This window comes from Chenopodium quinoa, unplaced genomic scaffold (genome assembly GCF_001683475.1).
Source record: "Chenopodium quinoa cultivar QQ74 unplaced genomic scaffold, ASM168347v1, whole genome shotgun sequence".
Classification (NCBI taxonomy): domain Eukaryota; kingdom Viridiplantae; phylum Streptophyta; class Magnoliopsida; order Caryophyllales; family Amaranthaceae; genus Chenopodium; species Chenopodium quinoa.
In genome coordinates this window covers 5759876-5771959 of record NW_018743175.1, presented here as the reverse complement: position 1 = coordinate 5771959, position 12084 = coordinate 5759876, and the positions used below count along the sequence as shown (strand labels likewise).

Below are 12084 nucleotides of genomic sequence, written 5' to 3'. Positions count from 1 at the left end.
TTTGCCAGATCTAATTATTTGCAATGAATTGATTAAATTCAATTAAACTTAAACTCTTGTTTTAATTTCACAGATCGCAGATTCAATTTAGGGCTCTGTGTACTTCGACTTCTCCATTGAAGCGGCTTCTGAGCTATACGCCTATACTCCTTCATCTCCTCCATTGAAGCGTACTTCGACTTCTCCATTGAAGCGGCTCTGAGCTTTCACTCCTTCATCTCCTACATTGAAGCGGCTCTGAGCTTTCACTCCTTCATCTCCTCCATTGAAGCGTACTTCGGCTCTCCATTGAAGCGGCTTTTGAGCTTTCATTGTTGAGGTAATTTACATTTTATAGTATCTGACTATCTGTGGTTTTTTCGGATTTGTAATTGTTTTTTTTTCCTGATTTTTTATTGTGGTACTATTATTTTTTTTTTTTGTTTTTTTTGGGAGGAATGGTACTTATTATGTTTTTCAGAATTGAGGTTTTTTTATTATTTTTTGTCAAGTTGTGTCTGTTAGATTTAGATGAGTGAGTAAGGTGAGATTTCTGTTTTTGATGTGGAAATAAGGTTGTTGAGAAAAAACAAGGATTCAGAGTGATGTTGTTGTGTGATGTTGCTAAGCATCTATAGTTGTTGTGTACTAATGTTGTTGAGCATCTATAGTGTTGTGTGATGGCTTCCTGTGTGTTGAGCATCTATAGAGTTGTACATGATAATCATGTAGTCCAATATGATTTATTGTAACGTGAGTTAATTACAAGCATTTTAAGAAAACGTTTTAAGATTTATTGTAGTCCAATATGATAATCATGTAGTCCAATATGATTTATCTAGTTGCTTCTACTCAGGTTAATCTGTCAATGTATGGTTTAACAAAATTGAGTAATATTCGTCAGCTGGAATTTGGTTTAACAGTAACTTGTGTGGCTGTGTACATCATCTTTTGGACTCATTTTCAGTAATACTTGCCTAAGGTACTGCAAGGCTCACAGAGTGATTATATGGTGTAGTTGTACCAATAGTTTTTTTTTTTATTTCACTTGCTTGTCTGAGATTTTATGATTGTGTATTTGTGTGACGTGGAAAAGTTTTTGTCCTGTTTGTTTCTAATAGACATATGTCCTAGATGTTCACCCTTTCAACCCTCATATAGCTATGACTCATTCTTGTTATTTGTGTATACATGATTGAACTTATTTGTTTTTTTTTTTTCATTTGTAGGAGTGTATGGAATCTAGAAGTAGTGGGGATATGGAAGACTCATCGGCTACAAGTCAAGCTTCTCCAATTCCAAGTCCTCCTCCCGAGCCTTGGGAGTATGACCCTTGACCAATGACGGAAAATAATGACCCCTTTGACCAGCAAAATCAATCAAACCAACCTTCTGAACCTGCTGATGTTGCTGCCTCCTTAAGTGAAACTTCAAAAAAATCTAGAAAAAGGCGCTCTCCTCATTGGGAGCATTTTATAAAGAAGGATGGAGAAAACAAGGCTGAATGTATCTATTGTCATACATTCATTGGTTGTGCATCACTTCAAGGTACCTCCGGCATGAAGAACCACATAAAGCGGTGTAAGGAATACCCCCCAAACATTGATCAAAATCAGCAACTATTGTCCCTTAGTCAACAAACTCTTGATGGGAATCTCGTGGATAAAAAAAAGGTAGACTTGAGCTGTGGAAATTCAATCAAGAAGATAGTAGGAGAGCTCTGGAAAAGATGGTGATCATGGATGAAATGTCTTTTAGAATGGTGGAGCATGAAGGTTTTCGCAACTTTATGAAGGTAACACAACCCTTTTTCATTATTACTTCTCGATGGACAATGACTAGAGATTGTTTTAGGATTTATTTGGATGAGAAAAACAGTTTGAAAAGTTTTTTTAGTAAGTGCACTTCACGTATAAGTCTCACCACTGATACTTGGACTTCTTGCCAAAATATGAATTACATGTGTTTAACCGCTCACTTTATTGACCAAAATTGGAAATTGCATAAAAAAATAATTAACTTTTGTATAATTGCTGGTCATTCTGGTGAAACAATTGGTAAATCTATCCAAAAGTGTCTACTTGAATGGGGTATTTCTAGAGTAATGATTGTCATTGTAGATAATGCAAGTTCAAATGATGTTGGCATTCAATATTTGAAAAGAAGGTTTGAAAGTTGGAAGACATTAGTTTTGGGTGGTCGGTTTTTACACATGAGATGTTGTGCTCACATATTAAGTTTAACCGTTAAAGAAGGATTGAAAGAAAGTGATGTGTCAATAAAAAGAATTCGTTGTGCTGTTAGGTATGTAAGATCATCGGGTGCTAGATTGCAAAAGTTCATGAGTTGTGTTAAACAAGAAAAGTTGGAGTCAAAACGTTTTCTTTGTTTAGATGTGGATACTAGGTGGAATTCCACTTTTTTAATGCTGGAAGGTGCTTTGGCATATCGTAGGGCTTTTGATTTGCTTGAATGTTCAGATGGTGGTAAATTTAGGTATGAGTTACTTAAGACAGGCGGGGTGCCTGAACCTAGTGATTGGGATCGTGTTGCCTCTTTTCTTCCTTTACTTAAAATATTCTATGATGCTACTCTACGAGTTTCCGGCTCGTTGTATATCACCTCTAATGTGTATTTACAAGAACTTGTTGGGATTAGTGTGTTAATCAAGAAAAAAATGTTGAGTAATGATGCGGGGGTGAGTTTAATGGCTAGTGGAATGAAGAAAAAGCATGACAAGTATTGGGAAAATGTTGATAATGTGAATCTCTTGTTGTATATTGCTGTCATTCTTGATCCTAGGCGGAAAATGGGATATACTAAATGGGCAATTAATCAACAATATGATTCTGAAAAAGCTAAGTACTTGTGTGATAAAGTGATGCAAACTCTGAATGACATGTATGAACTTTATATTTCTGAAAACCCTCCAAATGAGTCTATTCTCCCTAAAACTTCTGATTTTTCGGAGGAAGTAGAAGATATGGATTCTGATGTAGATGTTGCGGAATTAGAGTTTGAAAGGCAGGTGGGTTCATGTGTTGGAGTACAAGGGAAAAATGAGTTGGCCAAGTATTTAGAAGATGATAGAGAAGTTAATCCCGCCGGAAAAAACTTTGATTGTTTGGGGTGGTGGAAAAAATATGGTGAAAGGTATCCAACAATAGCTCTCATGGCTAGAGATGTACTTGCCATTCCCGTATCAACAGTCGCTTCCGAATCAGCTTTTAGCACCGGTGGTCGAGTGCTTGATTCATTTCGCAGCTCACTCTCAACTAAGATGGTTGAAGCCTTGATTTGTGCACAAGATTGGTTACGTACATCTCAAGGTCCTCTTATACTTGAGGAGAGACTTGAAGATATGGAAAAAATTGAATCAGGTAACATTTAAATATTTTCTCTTTTTTTTTAATCTCATTATCTTGTTAATTATTCATTAACTTTTTTTTAATTTTTTTTTTGAAGAAATGTTACCTCTTGGTGAGGAACACTCTCTCTTTGTTGATGATGATTAATTGATTAGAGGCAACAACTTATAATCATGAAGGTTGGTGGTGATTGTATTGAAGGCCGGAAGTCATTGAAGGCTTGGAGTATTTTATGAAATATGATTACTATGGACTGTTTTTGTTTTAAAACTATAAACTATGGACTTTTTTTTTGTTATGTATTGGTTTATTATTGTTAACTATGGACTTTTTTTTAAAAAGAAACAGTATGTTTGTATCAAGTATTTGTTCATTTGTAATCGGGTTGAGTGCTGTGTTATATGTGTATTCAGGTTTAAATATCATCCTATTAGGCTGTTATTTGTTACAAAAAAAATCATAGTACTAATAACAATAATTAATACTAGAAAAACAGGTGGAAGTTTGGACAAAAATATTATTAAGCAGGTGGGTACAAGGAGGAGTTCAGGCAGCCAAGTAGGAGAGATGAGGAGGCAGCAGCCTCAAGGACAGGGACTGGTAGGTTGCCAAAGCGGAAGACAGCGATAGTTGTAATTATTTTTGTTATTTGTGTATTTAAGTTCAATTGTTATAGTTCAAAAAATAGGAAGTAAAAAAAAAAAAAACTAGTAAAAACTAAAAAGCATCTAAAAACGAATTGCAAAGCAGGTTTTAAATAAATAAAAAGACCCAAAAAAAAAATCAGCTTATTGGTTCGGTTCGGATATTTGGTTCGGGTACCCATATTTTCGGGTATCCGAATTTACAGGTACCCGAACCTTATCGGAACGGTTTCGGGAATCGGTTTTAGCCTTAACGGTTATCGGGTACCCGAACCAATAACTTTATCGGAACGGGTACCCATCCCATGCTCTCCCCTAGTTTGATGAGCATTCAGCAGATGAGGTTGGTTGAAGGCAGTCAACACAATAATAACATATGTAAGTCAGAGAGAAATGAGCAGTCACATTAATTGGGCTTTTTGCAGACTGAAACAACAAATCTCAGATAAGTTTAACTGCGGTCCAAGGTTAGGTCCTAATCATGTGGGCCTTTGCCTCTCAATCACACAATGGTAATTATTTATGGCTAGACTCTAGTCTAGGCATCATCCCCTACACCCCTCTCTAAACACATCGTTTAACACCCCTTCCCCCATCTACCTACTTTCATAGTTTCTGCAGTACTATACCCTCACAAAATGCAGCATACTATTTGATAGGCCGTCGTCGAGCCTACCAAAGATAATAATTCCTATCTTGGTCTCACTAACAATAGTAAGGGTAAGAAAGGGTCGAACCCAAGAGAGGCGTTGAATCAACCACCGAGTACTACCGTTTAAATAAGCTAAACGAATTCTAAATTGGGTTGGTTTTTAGTAACTTCTTCTAACACAATTCAACTAAGCTAAGAGGAGGTTAACAATATTAAGAGGAATCTAGGGCTTGGGTTATACCACTCAACTTCATCACAAGTCACAATTAGCATGCAACAATCAAGGTAAATTAATGGGATAAATTAGGGGAAGTCATCTAAAGCACCCAACTACTCTCTCAAGCTAGAGGGATTACTTGAATCATGAATACGACCTACTTTCGTGGTTACATAGCATAAAACAAGTGTTAAAGCATAATCACGATGACATAAACATTCCCTTGACCGGTAATCCCTATTCTCATGGCATTTCGGGTCAATCAAGCATAAGGGAGCTAACTCAAGTTCATCTCTCGATCCTTCGTTGAGAAAGCTTGGATAAATAGTTCTAGCAATGGCCATATACAAGAACTAAGCAATTAAACCACTTAAGCTCAACTAATTAACATCCCACAACAACCAAATTAGCACATGCAACAAGTAATTAGTGACTACATTGAGGGTTTTGCCCAAACCCTAGAATTTAGACTACTCACAATCCATGGGGGTTAAAGCAATTAAAGATTTCAAGCAATTCATGAACAAATTCAAACTAAGGATTAAGCTAATTAACAATCCAAAACATGCAAGAACTAGCAAATAATTAACAACAAAGTAAAGAGAAGTAGAAAAGATGAGTAAGAAATGGTTACTATGAAGCTTCAAGGTGAGCAACAATGGTGGATGTTGTCTTCTACAATGATTGAATATGAATAATTCCAAGCTAATAATTGAGAACTAACTAATGATTTGAGAATTTAATGTTCTAAGACTACAAACTAAGAGAAAAGCTCTGAAAAACTGCCTCTCCCGTACAAATGAGCTCTAAAGGGGTATTTATATGACCCCCAAATAAAAAGGACGGAGAAAACAAGGAAGGAGTTCGACTGCAGGTCTGCACGGACGTGCCAGATTTGGCACGGACGTGCAAGGCTAAGCACGGCCGTGCCAAGTTTGGCACGGATGTGCAGAGGGGGCAGAATTGAGGCAGAACGTACTGCTAAGAATCGAGCAGTTCCGCACGGACGTGCAGATACTGGCACGGACGTGCAGCTACAATTGCACGGACGTGCTTAATTTGGCACGTCCATGCAGGCCTTGGCAGAATGTTCTGAGTTTCTGGAGCACTTCTGCACGGACGTGCAAAGTCTGGCACGGTCGTGCACCTCCTGCACGGACGTGCCAGATTAAGCACGGCCGTGCAGGCCTTGGCAGCTTGCTGAAGCTTTCTGGAATCTCCTGCACGGACGTGCAAGGTCTGGCACAGCCGTGCAGGGTCTTCTAAACCCCTTTTTTCATCTTTTCTTCTATAATGCTCCTTTCCTTGGCTTCTTTCATCCATCTTCTTGCTTCTAACCTCGGCTTTGTATCCATGGGCTCCATTTGGTCGTTCTTTTGAACCTAGAATCTCAACAAAAACACCAACAACCCGTGAAGCATAGGATACACAAGAATTGCATAATAATAGAGTAAAAATGAACCAAAACGCAATTTATATCAAGTAAACTAGGTTCAAAACACCCTAAAATCGTATCAAATAGCAAGTTATCACTATTACTCCCTAAAATCCTAAAAAAATTTCAGTAACTTCCTCTACCCCACAAATATATATACCCCCAAAAAAAAAAAAAAAAAACATCTTGTTCTCTCTTTATTTTCCCTCTCCATTATCTCTCTCATCTAAGCTTTAAAACTTCAACCATGGCGGACATTAGAGACGAAGTCAAACAACCGAAGCAAATTTCACCGAAAAAAAGTAGCGAAAATCAAAAGAGTAAGTATAAATGTTCATATAATTTTATTTTTTTTTAAAAAAAAAAAAAAAAAAAAAAAAAAAACTAATTTTTTGAGAATTTATTTGTGATTGTGTTTCAGGAAACAAATTGATAGTTTAATAACTGAAAATGTATATATGTAAGTATTTATGTTAATAATTCATCATTTTCAAAGTGATTATTTCGAATAATTAGTAAAATTAACATCTACTTGCTTCAATTTCATTTTTCAGTTTGGAGAAATCTATTTCAGAGAACAGAAACAACGATTCTTCAAAAATGTAAGTATATTACTCAAACTTCTTAAATTTACAAGAATTTATTAAAAAAAATTTATTAAATGATTTATAATGTAAAAATTGAGATGATGGTGAAACACCTCTACAAAAAAAACCGGCGAACAAAAATCTCCTATTGTAGATCCAACACTTTCAAAGATATACAAGCGTTAAGGCTGCAGATGTAAAAATAGTGTCTCGGATGCTTAGGTAAAATGAACAATTATAAAGCACTATATGTTCATTTTCATATCATATAATGAAAATATTCACATGTTTACCTATAATTACATGTTAATATGTATTTATTAACATATTCAGATTTGATTTTTTTTTATTTTAAATATGTGTTATTGATTTGTATAAAACATTATGAACGCATGCATACAAAACTTGGTAATACATTCAAATGTTTTTTAATAGTTTATATATGTGCATTTACATTTATTAATATGTTCATTATTTTTAAATATTATGAGCATTTTTACATACATATATGAACATTTTTAAATGCATAATAAACAAAGCTAGATTATAGTTTTATACCATTTTAAGTGAAACATTTGATGGAATTTAGAGATGGATATGCTATTCATATTTTATAATTCATATATGAGCATCTACCTGTAAAAAAATATGCCATTTATATTAAAAAATAATATTCATTTGTAGATACATATATGAACATATATGAAATACATACTGAACATTTTTTTTTTCTTCATATAAATTGATATAATCTATATTGTAGTGATGTGTCATTTAAAGTGGCAATTAGGATTACACAAATTGTGAAGTTTACATTATGAAACACATGGAAACATTCACTGGTGATCAAAATAAAAAATGGATTTGTGACTTAAACCCAAACAATGTTAGTCCATCAAATGATCATTTACTTAAAATATATCGTTCATTTATATATTATTAAATAACAATTAATATTATATTATATATCCATTTTTATCAACAGGTAGACCAAATCAGGAAGCTGAGGATGCAATACACAACTCAACTAATGCTTTTGAAGAAAACACTGAATGTAGGATCAACAAAAGATTATCAAGAAAAATTACAAAAGAGTAGTATTACATGTTCATTTATAAATTTATATATGTTCATTTATACAAAGATATATGTTCTTATATGTGTTCAATAGAACTTACAGATTTTACTCGCTTAAGAGTCTTTATTTGGTATTTCTATTTTTTTTAATAGAATTTGATATTTCTTTTTTTAATATTGTATGTTAAATAGCTAGTATTTCTTTTTTTAACATATTTAACAACTCGGTGTTTTGTATCTATGAAATGTTCATTTGCAAATAATTTACATCACTAACAATATTAAGGTTGAAAGAAAACATTGCTTAATAGAAACACAACCTTAGATCCATTACATGATAAAAATATAAAATGCAGTCTCATGAAAGTAGTAATTTAAAAGCTATTGGTTTCCTAATGTACTCCCTCATTTACCATTACTAGTGAACCTCTTAGCTACATTTGTATCAAAAAAGACTAAGAACTTATCATACTTAATAGAAGTATGTCCTAAACCACCTCGAACACTTCTTAGAACTAACACTAGTAGTAGCTTGAACAGTTCTTGAAACACTTGTAGTAGCTTGAACATTTGTTGAAGCACTAGCTAGAAGCAGCGTGAACATTCCTTGAAACAATAAGAGTATCTTGAGCATTTCTACTATCGGCTGCAATAATTATAATAAACAAATATAATATCAATAATGTTCAATTATATTATTATTATATTAAAAAAACATATATATCTACATAAATGATCATTTATCATTACATAACTGAACATCTTTATAACTCTACACATTAACATATAATAAAATTTGTTCACTATTTAAAAGGCATATGAACAAATACAAACCAATGATTATCATTAAAATAGACATATACACATATATATTGAAAATACAACAAAATTAACATAAAATTTATGTAACTTAGAAGTGTGTGATTTGTTCTTCTACTAGTAATTTCCATGGAAATTCAATCAACAAAAATTTCATTGATTGAATTTCCCATCAATTTTTGTCCCTCTTAAATTTTTTAGTCTCTAATTCTACTTTGTCTTTCTAATTGACAGTTATCATAAGCATAGCTGCTTTCTTTTTCTTTCCCTAATCAAAAAAATTTCTTAAAGTAGTTTTATTTTTATTTTATTTTTATTTTAACTTTATTAATGTTCATTTTCATATTGATAAATGTTCATTTCCATATTGATACAAGATCACTTTATTTTATATATATTTATTGCGATATTGATACATACATGGTTTATGTTTGTTTTCGTATTAATAAATGTTCGTTTTCGTATAAATAAATGTTCATTTTTTATTTTGATAAGTTTATTATTTCAATTTTGATAGACATTCATTCACGTTTTGTAAATAATGTGTATTGATTGTTACAAATACGTACTCTTTTTTATGTATAGTATGGAGTAGTAGGTAATTAAGTATATGTAGTACTTACTACTTAGCCTGCCTGTATCATTTGTATGTCACACCTAAGATAAAAGTATATTTTATGCAAGCAGTAAGATACTAAAAAATTTGAGTAGAGCTTTATATGTTTAACCACATATATTTTTTAATGCTCATTAATTTTATGCCATGTTCATTATCATTCCAATATAAGTTCATTTATATGTGAGTAGATGCTCATTATATAATATGTTGATCACGTTAGTTTCTATACTCTTTTAGGTTCATTTTTATGTATATATTGTTTTTTTTAAATAGTTTTTCATGTGTTATTTTTCCTATCATATATATATATAGCGTCTAATGTTCATATTTATTATATTTAAACTACTTATAAATAAATTTGATGTTCTTATCAAAGCCTTTTGCTTATTCTCATGTAGATACATAGCCAGGATATTAATAGATGTAGATTTCGATTTTTTTAGTAGATGTTTATACATATAGTATTGCAATTGTTCAATCCCATAATTTAAATGCACGGTCAAGATGTTTGTTAATTTTTGTTTTAATTTCAGGATATTTTAATAAATGTTCATTCTTGTATTGAAATATGCTCATCTAGAAATGGATGCATGTTCATTGTCATATTTATACATGTACATCAAGTTATGGATATATTGACAATATAGTGAAATCAATAGCTACAGGAGAACAAACTCATATTGCACAACCTATAGTGTTTACTTGATGAACTACAATACATTCTTTTTGTTGAATGTTCATTTTCATTTTGATAAATGTTCATTTATATATTAGTATATGATCATTATTCGCATATTAATAGACGATCATTAGATTTCTGATAAATGTCCACACTTTTTCCATCTTCGATCTTTATATATTTTCTACATATTTAATAAGGAATTTCAAAAACAATTTGATTTTCTATAGCTTTTCATGAAAATGATAAAAAAAAATGTTCATTTATATATTATTTGATGTTCATTTTCATATGTATAAATATTATATACTTTATATACTCCACAAATTTTTAATATATGTTTATTTTTCACATAAGCCTCAATAATTATCCTCAAACTCCTTTAATAATACAAAAAAGATAACTTTTATAAATTTTTAATCATCTATGAAAATAATTAAATGTTCTATCAAACCATAATTAAATGTTCAATTACAAAATATTATATGTTTATTTATGTTTGTCTTTCATTCATGAACAAATTCATTATACAGTACGGTACGGTGTTTCTGGTATCTTTTCTTCAGCTTTAGTCTTCATAATTTTCTCTCTCTTTCTTAATACTCTACAATCCTCTAAGCTTCATTCTTCATCTTTTTCTTCTCCCTCTCTATTACTTTCATATTTGGCATCAACTACAAAGTAAATTAAAAATTGGAACAATAAGTAATCCACAACTTTAGTTGCGTCGTCATCGCCTCCACCACAACAGTAAACTAGCATATATAATTCCAGATCTTCATCCCACAAAAAAAATCAGGAAATATTGGATCAAATTATTTTTATAATTTTTGTGTTAGTTTCTAGATATGGCTTGCCTGTTTGATTAAGCTCGTTATTTGCTTGTTGAACTAATTGATCGTAAGTTACGGCAATCAATTTTTGATCAAATCAATACACAATAATCTCTGCAATTCATAAATATATCTAAAGCATGCAAATGTATCAATTCTACCGAAAGTTATTTTGTGATCGACGGAGAAGTAGAAATGGCAGAGAGATCAACAAAGATGTAAGATGGAGATCAAGTTAGATTGTCCTGTAGTTTGAAGGTGAAAGAAATTAAAAACAATAGTGATGCGGCGTCGTTTGCAAGGGGGTGCAGGGGTTTCATCCTAGACTAGAGTCTAGGTAAAAATTTGTAACACAATGGTCCTCTTGCTCCAACACTAACACTAACACACGCTTCAGTTTCAGCATCACCAGCCCAAACAATCATACGGAGTGATATTGCTTCATCCACCCATATATTTTTATTTCATACTCCCCCTGTTTCAACATTTATACTTTGTATTTACATTAGTTACAAGTGTTTGTAATTCCTATGATAGAAAAATATGATCATACAGAATTTTGTTAGATTCAAAATATTAGTTCTTTTGGTACTAGTATAATTTTTACAAATGTACAACTTGAGATATTAAAATTCTTACATAGTGAAGGCGAAGAGCGCGTAATGACTAAATTGAAAGTACTAAAACTAGTATGAAGGTCAGTGAGTGTATTTGACCCAAGTTTTGGATGAGAGTACGATGATGATTGTTTCAGCTTGACTGTCAAAAAATTCAGACCTCTGGATTTCCACGACACTCATTTTATTTGGGGGGTCCCTAATGAGTACATAGATATACAAGGACCAGTATTCATCTTGTTTTACACAAATATTTTACAAGTATCTGCAATTCAGACAAATACAAATGCTACCTGCAACAAGCTTATCCATACTCTATTAACAGTATACAAAGACTGTGCCTCAATAACATCGCCAAAGGTGTATTAACTACATACACTATTTTTTGTGAGACAATTGGGGAAAATTTAGTGATGGGGGGAGTAATTTTTAATTAGAATATTGTTTGGTTAATGTTGATTTTAAAAAAATAGAACATGATTAACTGATCAAATAAAATAGTACACTATAAGAAAATCCATGAATGATCGCAAATTCAATACTTTATACACCGTATCA

General features: G+C 32.2%; 2 long non-coding RNA genes across 2 annotated transcripts; both read left to right on the top strand.

Annotated features, from left to right (window-relative positions):
• Positions 1-2951: 2951 nt before the first annotated feature.
• On the top strand, positions 2952-4054 carry LOC110732755. The gene is made up of 2 exons (XR_002513514.1): positions 2952-3359; positions 3445-4054. It is a non-coding gene; the product is annotated as an uncharacterized LOC110732755 (long non-coding RNA).
• Positions 4055-6467: 2413 nt separating this feature from the next.
• On the top strand, positions 6468-8046 carry LOC110732754. Its single transcript, XR_002513513.1, has 4 exons — positions 6468-6615; positions 6717-6755; positions 6850-6897; positions 7868-8046. It is a non-coding gene; the product is annotated as an uncharacterized LOC110732754 (long non-coding RNA).
• Positions 8047-12084: the final 4038 nt, after the last annotated feature.